Raw genomic sequence first — 7,707 nt, 5'->3', positions numbered from 1 at the left:
AAACGAAAACTTGAGTGTACCTACAGCGATGCCGGACGATGAAGAACAAGCCCCGGCATGGGCCCGGGCGTTTGAAGCCCGTATGCACGCTAGATTTGAGCAGCTGGCTGCGGATTGCCGAAACAGCCACGGCCTTCTCGAGCATGAGATTGGCGAGGTATCTGACAAAGTAAGCAAACTGGAAATTGCATTAGCTAAGGCAGAAGAGAAAATCGACGACCTAGAAAACCGCTCGCGGAGATCTAACATTGTTATTTTCAACCTGCCAGAAACGGAAGGAGATGATGCCCATGAGGCTAGCGCGAGTTTGAAATCAGTGAAGCTCCTACTTGCTGAGGCCAAGATCAACATAAACATTGAAGACGAGACCTCCAGAATCCATCGCACACCTACATACCGTAGCAACCAGAAGAACTCTCGCCCTCGCCCCTATTCATATCGGGTTCAACAGTTATCGTGTAAAAGAACGAGTCAAGAAGGAGCTGATAAAGTTTGTTTCAGGCCCAGACCAGAGATGCAGGAAGATTTTTGTCAACGATGATATGTCTAAGCGGGTGTTGGACCAAAGAAAGGCTCAGCTGACCAAGTTCAAAGCTCTCAAGGAAAAAGGCTTCAAGCCTTTTTTTATCTACCCAGCCATTCTGAAGGCGAGAGATTCTTCGGGCAGGATCGTAACACCAACGGCAAATACCGACGTTCCCAGAGGAAGTTAAACAAGGTGTCTTGTTTCATGCTTCAGGAGCACCAGATCGGATTTTTTTTTCATATTCGCTGTTGTATGCTTTTTAAACTGTTTTTCGTGATTATAAAGGCATCTCAGGATGGAAGTCCAGTTAGAGACATGTGGAAGATCTGGTACACAAGAAGAATATCAACATTAACTACTGATAACTGATATACTGTTGCAGAATATACTGAACCAATGTTACTTCTTGAGAGAAAAAAAGGAGAGGAAGCCGATTTGAAAACTCCAAGACTTTATTCCATTTTCTGGTAATGTTGTCTGCACTTGGCTGTATTATTGTTTGCAAGCTTTTTATTTCATTCTGATCGAGTTCTAATTGATATCGTTTGTTTCACTGTATACAAAGTAGAATTAGTGGTACAGTAGTTAGTAACTTGTATAATGGGTGTGTTTTGTTGTTATTCTCGTTTAGTACTGGTTAAAGAGAAGAAGTCAATACAATTGATTATACATTACACTCATAATAGATTCTTATTATTTTTTCAAATGTTATTATCATTTTAATATTTTTTTTCAAATTTTTGATCTTTAAGAATAAGATCTTCATAATGCAAGTTTGTTGTAAAAGATTTATTGGTGTATTTTAAAGTAAAATACCCCTTTTTTCTTCCGTTGATATCTTTACTGTGGAAAACTAAATAAGGTAAACTTATTTTTATTTTATTTGGAATAGTAATTACATTTAATTAATATAACTTATGTGGATTCCAGTACGTTGTTAGCAGAAAAAAAAAAGGAAAGAATTTTTTTTTTCTTTGAGGGGGGACCTGAATGGTTGTAGTATTGACTGTTCATATGATATATTTTGTATTTCATTTTTATTTTGTACCAATTCATATGTAATATGAAGGGCACGATTATGATATGTGTTTACGCCCCCATGCGCCGGTGGCCATTGAGGCCACTCCAAAAGTTGCACTTTTGGCCCGGGCCGTTTCACAATTTGAGGCCCGGTGCCACCCTATCTTGTGCACCCATCCTTTTGTTTGTTTTTTTTTCCAATTGTTTTTCTTTTTTTAATCATACCACTTTTTTCTAATCTCACAGCAGCCGCAAGTATTATTATTCAGTATGTTTTTGTATCTCATAATTTTAATTTGTTGGCAGTTATTTTGTCTCAGGTGCTCTTGCTCTCAAACTTATTGAAAGTCCTGTATAAAGGTAATAAGAAATGGACTGTTTTCCCCACATTACAAATATGGATTTAAAACTTGCAACATTTAATTGCAGGGGAATTCAAGATCATGTAAAAAGACGCAAAATTTTTCATTATTTAAGATCCATTGAGAGTGATATAATTTTTCTTCAGGAAACCCACTCTTCAAAATCGGATGAACAATTTTGGATGCAACAATGGGGTGAAAAATCATGGTTTTCCAGCCATTCTTCAAACAGTAGAGGTGTAGCCATTCTAATTCGAAATAGGGTTTCATTGGTCCTTGACTCTTCTTACATTGACCCTAATGGAAGATACCTCATTATATCTGCTAGTATTAATGAAGTTCCTTTAGTTTTAGTAAATTTGTACGGTCCAAATAATGATGACCCCAATTTTTTTCTTGAAGTCTTTAACAAAGTAGACCAATTTAAATACGCTTCTATTATATGTGCTGGGGATTTTAATGCTGTTTTGGGCCATCTGGACTATCAAGGGGGTAGGGACACCCACTCTAATGTCAAATCAAGTGAAATGCTAACAACACTTATGGAAGAATTTAATCTTTGTGATATTTGGCGTATTTTTAATCCAAACCTTAAACAATACACCAGACATCAAAAAAATCCTAAAGTGTTATCCAGGATTGATTATATTCTTGTTTCTGATAACTTTGTTACTAATTGTTCGCAATCAAAAATAAGTCCAGGTATTCAATCTGACCATTCCCTCGTTACATTAAATTTTAAAGGTGCCCAACCACTAAGGGGTCCAGGATTTTGGAAATTGAACTGAGTATTTACACAAAGATTCAGATTTTTGTACAATCATTAGGGACAACATTGGAGAATTTAAACTTATTAATTTTAAAAGTAATTGTAATCCAAATATTTTATGGGATGCGCTTAAATGTACCATTACCGGCATTTGTATAGAATACTGTGCACGTAAAAAGAAAGAAAAGAATTTCGTAAAAAGAGAACTTCTGCGGGAAATAGAGGAGGTAGAAAAAAAATTGAGTGTTGACTTAAATGATGATGAGCTTCTTAATGAGAAGGATTTTTTAACCCAAGCCTTAAATGATATTTTGGATGAAGAAACCAAAGGTTTAATTATTCGCTCGCGCATTCGTTGGATTGAAGAAGGGGAAAAAAGTTCAAAATGTTTTTGTAATTTAGAAAAGAGGTCTGGAGAGAAGAAAAGTATTTTTAAATTAAAGAATGATGATGATGAGATTATTGTTAAGCAGGACACTATATTGGAAGAAATTTATTCATTTTATCAGCTCTTATACTCAAAACAATGTGATAACAATTTAGGTGATGAAAAAGATGTTTTTTTTAAATTCTATTGAAATTCCCCAATTAAATGAAGTTGATAAGGATTTTCTTGATAAACCACTTTCAAAGAAGGAATTGTATGATACAATTACCTCAATGAAACATAACAGGTCACCAGGTTTGGATGGGCTACCCATAGAATTTTATATCGTGTTTTGGAAAGACATTTCTGATTTACTTTTAGATTCGTTTAATTTTTCCCTGCAGAATGGACTAATGTCTAGTTCACAAAGAAATGGAGTCATTACTTTGATTCCCAAAAAAGATAAAGATCATTCCTTTTTGAAAAACTTCAGACCAATTTCTCTTTTAACAGTAGACTATAAAATTTTAGCCAAAACTTTAGCAAATCGTTTAAAAAAATGTCTCTCGGATTTGATCCATCCAGATCAATCTGGTTTTTTAAAAGGAAGGAATATTGGAAATAACATTCGCTTAATTATTGATATAATAGAATATACAGATTTAAAGCAAATTCCTGGAGCAATTCTTCTCCTTGATATTCAGAAAGCTTTTGACAGTGTTTCGCATGATTACTTGTAACGGGTAATGAGAAAGTTTAATTTTAGTGATAAATTTATTGATTGGATAAAGGTATTTTACTCAGGTAGGAAAAGCTATGTTTCAAATTATGGACATTTGACTACACCAATAAATATGGAACGAGGTATTTTCCAAGGGTGTCCTATATCCCCATACCTGTTTTTGTTGGTTATCGAGTCTATGGCTCTTGCTATTAGACAAAACCTAAATATTAAAGGTATCCCGGTGGGCGAAAATGATTTGAACATTTCTTTGCTAGCAGATGACTCTACTTGTTTCATTGACGGTTCACAAAACTCGTTTAAATCACTTTTTGATACTATTGGTTCATTTTCTGAGAGTTCTGGCTGTAAGCTTAACATCTCTAAATCAGAAGCAATTTGGATTGGTTCTTTAAAGGGTTCTCAAAAATTTCCATTTTCGGAGAAAGGTCTTAAATGGAATAAGTCTACTTTTAAAACTCTGGGTATTCATTTTTCTTTGAACATAAGTAATCTGTATGATCTTAACCACAAGACAAAGCTTAAATCCATTGAAAATATTTTGAATTGTTGGCGTGTAAGAAATTTATCTCTGGTCGGGAAGATCTGTGTTATAAAGACCCTATTGCTGCCTCAACTTCTGTATTATTTTTCGGTATTATGTATAAAAATACCAAAGAAATTTTTTAGACAAATAAACACAATACTATATAAATTTATATGGAGTGGTGGAAGTGATAGGGTCAAAAGACACCTCTTGTGTAATGATTACTCTTTGGGTGGTTTAAAAATGATTGATCCATACATGTTTTCGATTGCACAAAAAATGACATGGGTCAAAATGCTTCTTGATGATAACTATCAAAGTATATGGAAATTTATTGAATTATGTATTTTAGATGATTTTAGTGGTAGAAAAGATATGTTGTGGAAAGTACATCCCCCTGCATGTATTTTGAACAAATTAGGCTCAAGTCAATTAGCCGAATCTCTTCAAACATGGTACATTTTTAGAGAAAAAATTGTTAAAGATGAATTTAATACAGCTTTTTCTGCAATTGGTTCTTGTCAATGCATTTGGTTTAACAGAAGTATTCGTTCAAAATCCAAGCAATACTTCTTATGAAGATTGGTTAGACAAAGGTATTGTCCTCATAAGTGATCTACTCAACCCTCCCCATCCAGGTTATAAATTATTTGAAGAACTGATTTTGGATTACGATATTAGCAAAAAGGACAGGCGGAAATACAATTTTTTATTGAAAAATATTCCAAAAGATTGGTTTGTTTCCTCTGATTTAACTCCAGACAAAATATTTGAGGAAATTAAAGCAAAACTTTTAAAGACTCAAAAAAATCCAAAGTTCGCTTACAGTATAATACAAGAAACATGTTATCCAGAAAGACAGACTGTATTTTGGAGTGACCTCCAAGAGTCCGAAGAAATCAATTGGGAAAAGGTTCATGTGAACAACTTTTTATGTACCATAAATACACGTATTCGATCTTTTTATTTTAAGCTATTTCACAGAGCTATAGGTTTGAATAACTTTCTATATAAAATTAAAAGAAAAGATTCTCCCAATTGCTCATTTTGTAAGAATGCCCCTGAAACCTATATTCATATTTTTGTTCAATGTCCTTCAGTTCAACCCATTTGGGAGGATACTCTTAAAGCTATCTCTCAGAAAATCAATAAGCCACTAAATGTTTCATTATTTGAACAAATGTTTGGTTTTGATTCTGATAAATTTTTGACATATCTTTTTCTTTTACTTAAATATTATGTTTATATTTGTAAATTTCAAAATAAACCACCAAGCTTTAAAGGTTATAAATCGTATGTCATAGCCAACAAGGAGCTTGAGTATAATATTGCTAAAAGAAATAACAAACTTTCGATTCATTTCAGGAAATGGAGATTTGATCTGTAAATAGTATTTTTAGTTTTGCAGACGACATCTCACATGGGTCTGTATGAGTAGTTTGAACCTTGGCATGTTTTGATGGTATACAATGTGTATGTATTTTACATGTTTCTGCAGAATCAGCCATAATTTTGTATTATGTATAATTCAAGAAGTTGGTTATTTTTTCTGTTCTGTGGAATTGGGTGATTCAAAAGCTTTTTTGGTTTTTAAGGCTACATTGCCCATACAGGTCTGTGGATGATGTTTTATGGGACATTGTATTAATTTGTTAAACAGGAAAGCTTAATTGCTATTGTCAAATACATGTAGCCATGTATTCGTATCTTTATCTATAAATTGAAAAACCCCTCATCTTCAATAAGTTATATATATATATTTTTTTAATGTAACACAATTTTTCATATTCTTAGTGCAAATTGTACATATTCTGTATGTGTCATGTTAGTGACACTTAAAGGGGAGGGCTAGTGGCTGATCAGTGGGAGTCGGTGGAGGTGCTGGGGGTTGATTGTTCCGATCCTTGTGGGATTCATTCAAGAGTTCATTGTGTATCTGTTGTTGTGTGAAAGTGATTTGCTTCGGAATGGTCTCGTATTCGGGTAATGTGCAGTTTAATGCTTCCAGGTTAGCGTCCCTGGTCAGTGACGGAGCATTAATCTGCACATTGCTTGAATGTGGGACCGTTCTGGGGCGGATCGTTTTCGCACAACAATGGATGTGCGGTGAACTCTTGAGTGGGTCCCGTGGGGATCGGAACAATCATCTCCCGGCATTTCCACTGATTCCCGCTGATCAGTTGCTGGCCTTCCCCTTTAATGTGGATGGGGTACAAATTTTCATGAGACAGAAGGACTGCCTTCATTTTCCCTTACTAGTAAGTTAGATTACTACTAGTATACCATACTAGGATTGTAGGTACATGGATGTTGAGATATTTTATCATTTGTTAAACCTGAAAGAATGTTATGTACAATAGTACATACATGTACTTATTTGGGTTTTGTATGAGTATTATGCAAAATTTGTTTACATGGTTTATGCTGTTTTAGGTTGTCTTCCATTCCAGCGAGTCACATACAGTTTATACTGCCAGCAGGTTTCGGGAATGACTCCGGCTTTCCGTTGGCGGCCTTGTGTGCCTGCTGGGTGGGTTTGCTGCTCTCTCTATTCCGGCCTAACCCGATCGGCTCTGTGGGCAGATTCCATTTTGTATATTGATTATTGTGTGTGGGTATGCATGTTTGCGTAAGTGTATGAAGAAAGAAGGGTCGAGTAAAGAGTATCGTAACTGTGGGAGGATGATTTGTCATGTTTAACTCAAAATGTAACACTCGAATAAAGAATGGAGTCTGCCAGGGGCCCGAATTGGTGCTGGTGGATTGAGCGGCGGTCCGGCTGGCATGTTCGCGGGCTTGTCGGCGGTTTGCTTGGGACATCTCTCGTAATCCTACATTATTTTGCTTTAAGATGATTTGTGAAAATGGGCGACAACTGCTATTTGTGAAATACTTGGTATGGCTGCTTTTTTTGTTTTGTTTTGTTTTGTTTTGTTTTATTTTTATTTTTATTTTCATTTTTTGCTTTGATTGTTTTAATGTTATGTATGATTTGTTTTTGAAAATCAATAAAAAAAATAATAATAATTAGAATACAAATATTCTCACGAAAGAAAAAGGAAGACAGGTGAACTGAGCACGGATTTCCCGCAAGTCACCGTGCTCTTTCGCACGATACCCGAGAGGAGTGTGACGTCATAGCAAGGGTGGGTTGAGCGCGGCGCAACCGATTTGGGTGGACTCCGGGGTTAACGCGTTCGAATTTGTGCGATGAGCCGAGGGTCGACACTCGCGCATGCGCAGTACGTAAAAACTACGTCATAACAGGGTGACGCCTGGCTCAACGTGCAAATCGAAAAGTCCCTATTGTTCAGTAAACAGTGCATTGCGCATGCAGCTACTGTCTGCTGCGCTGCAGCGTAGCTCTAGCCAACGGCGTAGCCAGGATTTGATCT

General features: G+C 35.7%; 1 pseudogene; it reads left to right on the top strand.

Annotated features, from left to right (window-relative positions):
• Positions 1-3,898: 3,898 nt before the first annotated feature.
• On the top strand, positions 3,899-5,699 carry LOC140227192 (uncharacterized; annotated as a pseudogene).
• The last annotated feature ends 2,008 nt before the right edge of the window (positions 5,700-7,707 follow it).

This window comes from Diadema setosum, chromosome 4 (assembly GCF_964275005.1).
Source record: "Diadema setosum chromosome 4, eeDiaSeto1, whole genome shotgun sequence".
Taxonomy (NCBI): Eukaryota; Metazoa; Echinodermata; class Echinoidea; order Diadematoida; family Diadematidae; genus Diadema; species Diadema setosum.
The sequence above is the reverse complement of the archived record's forward strand: the minus strand, read 5'-3'. Positions and strand labels throughout refer to the sequence as shown.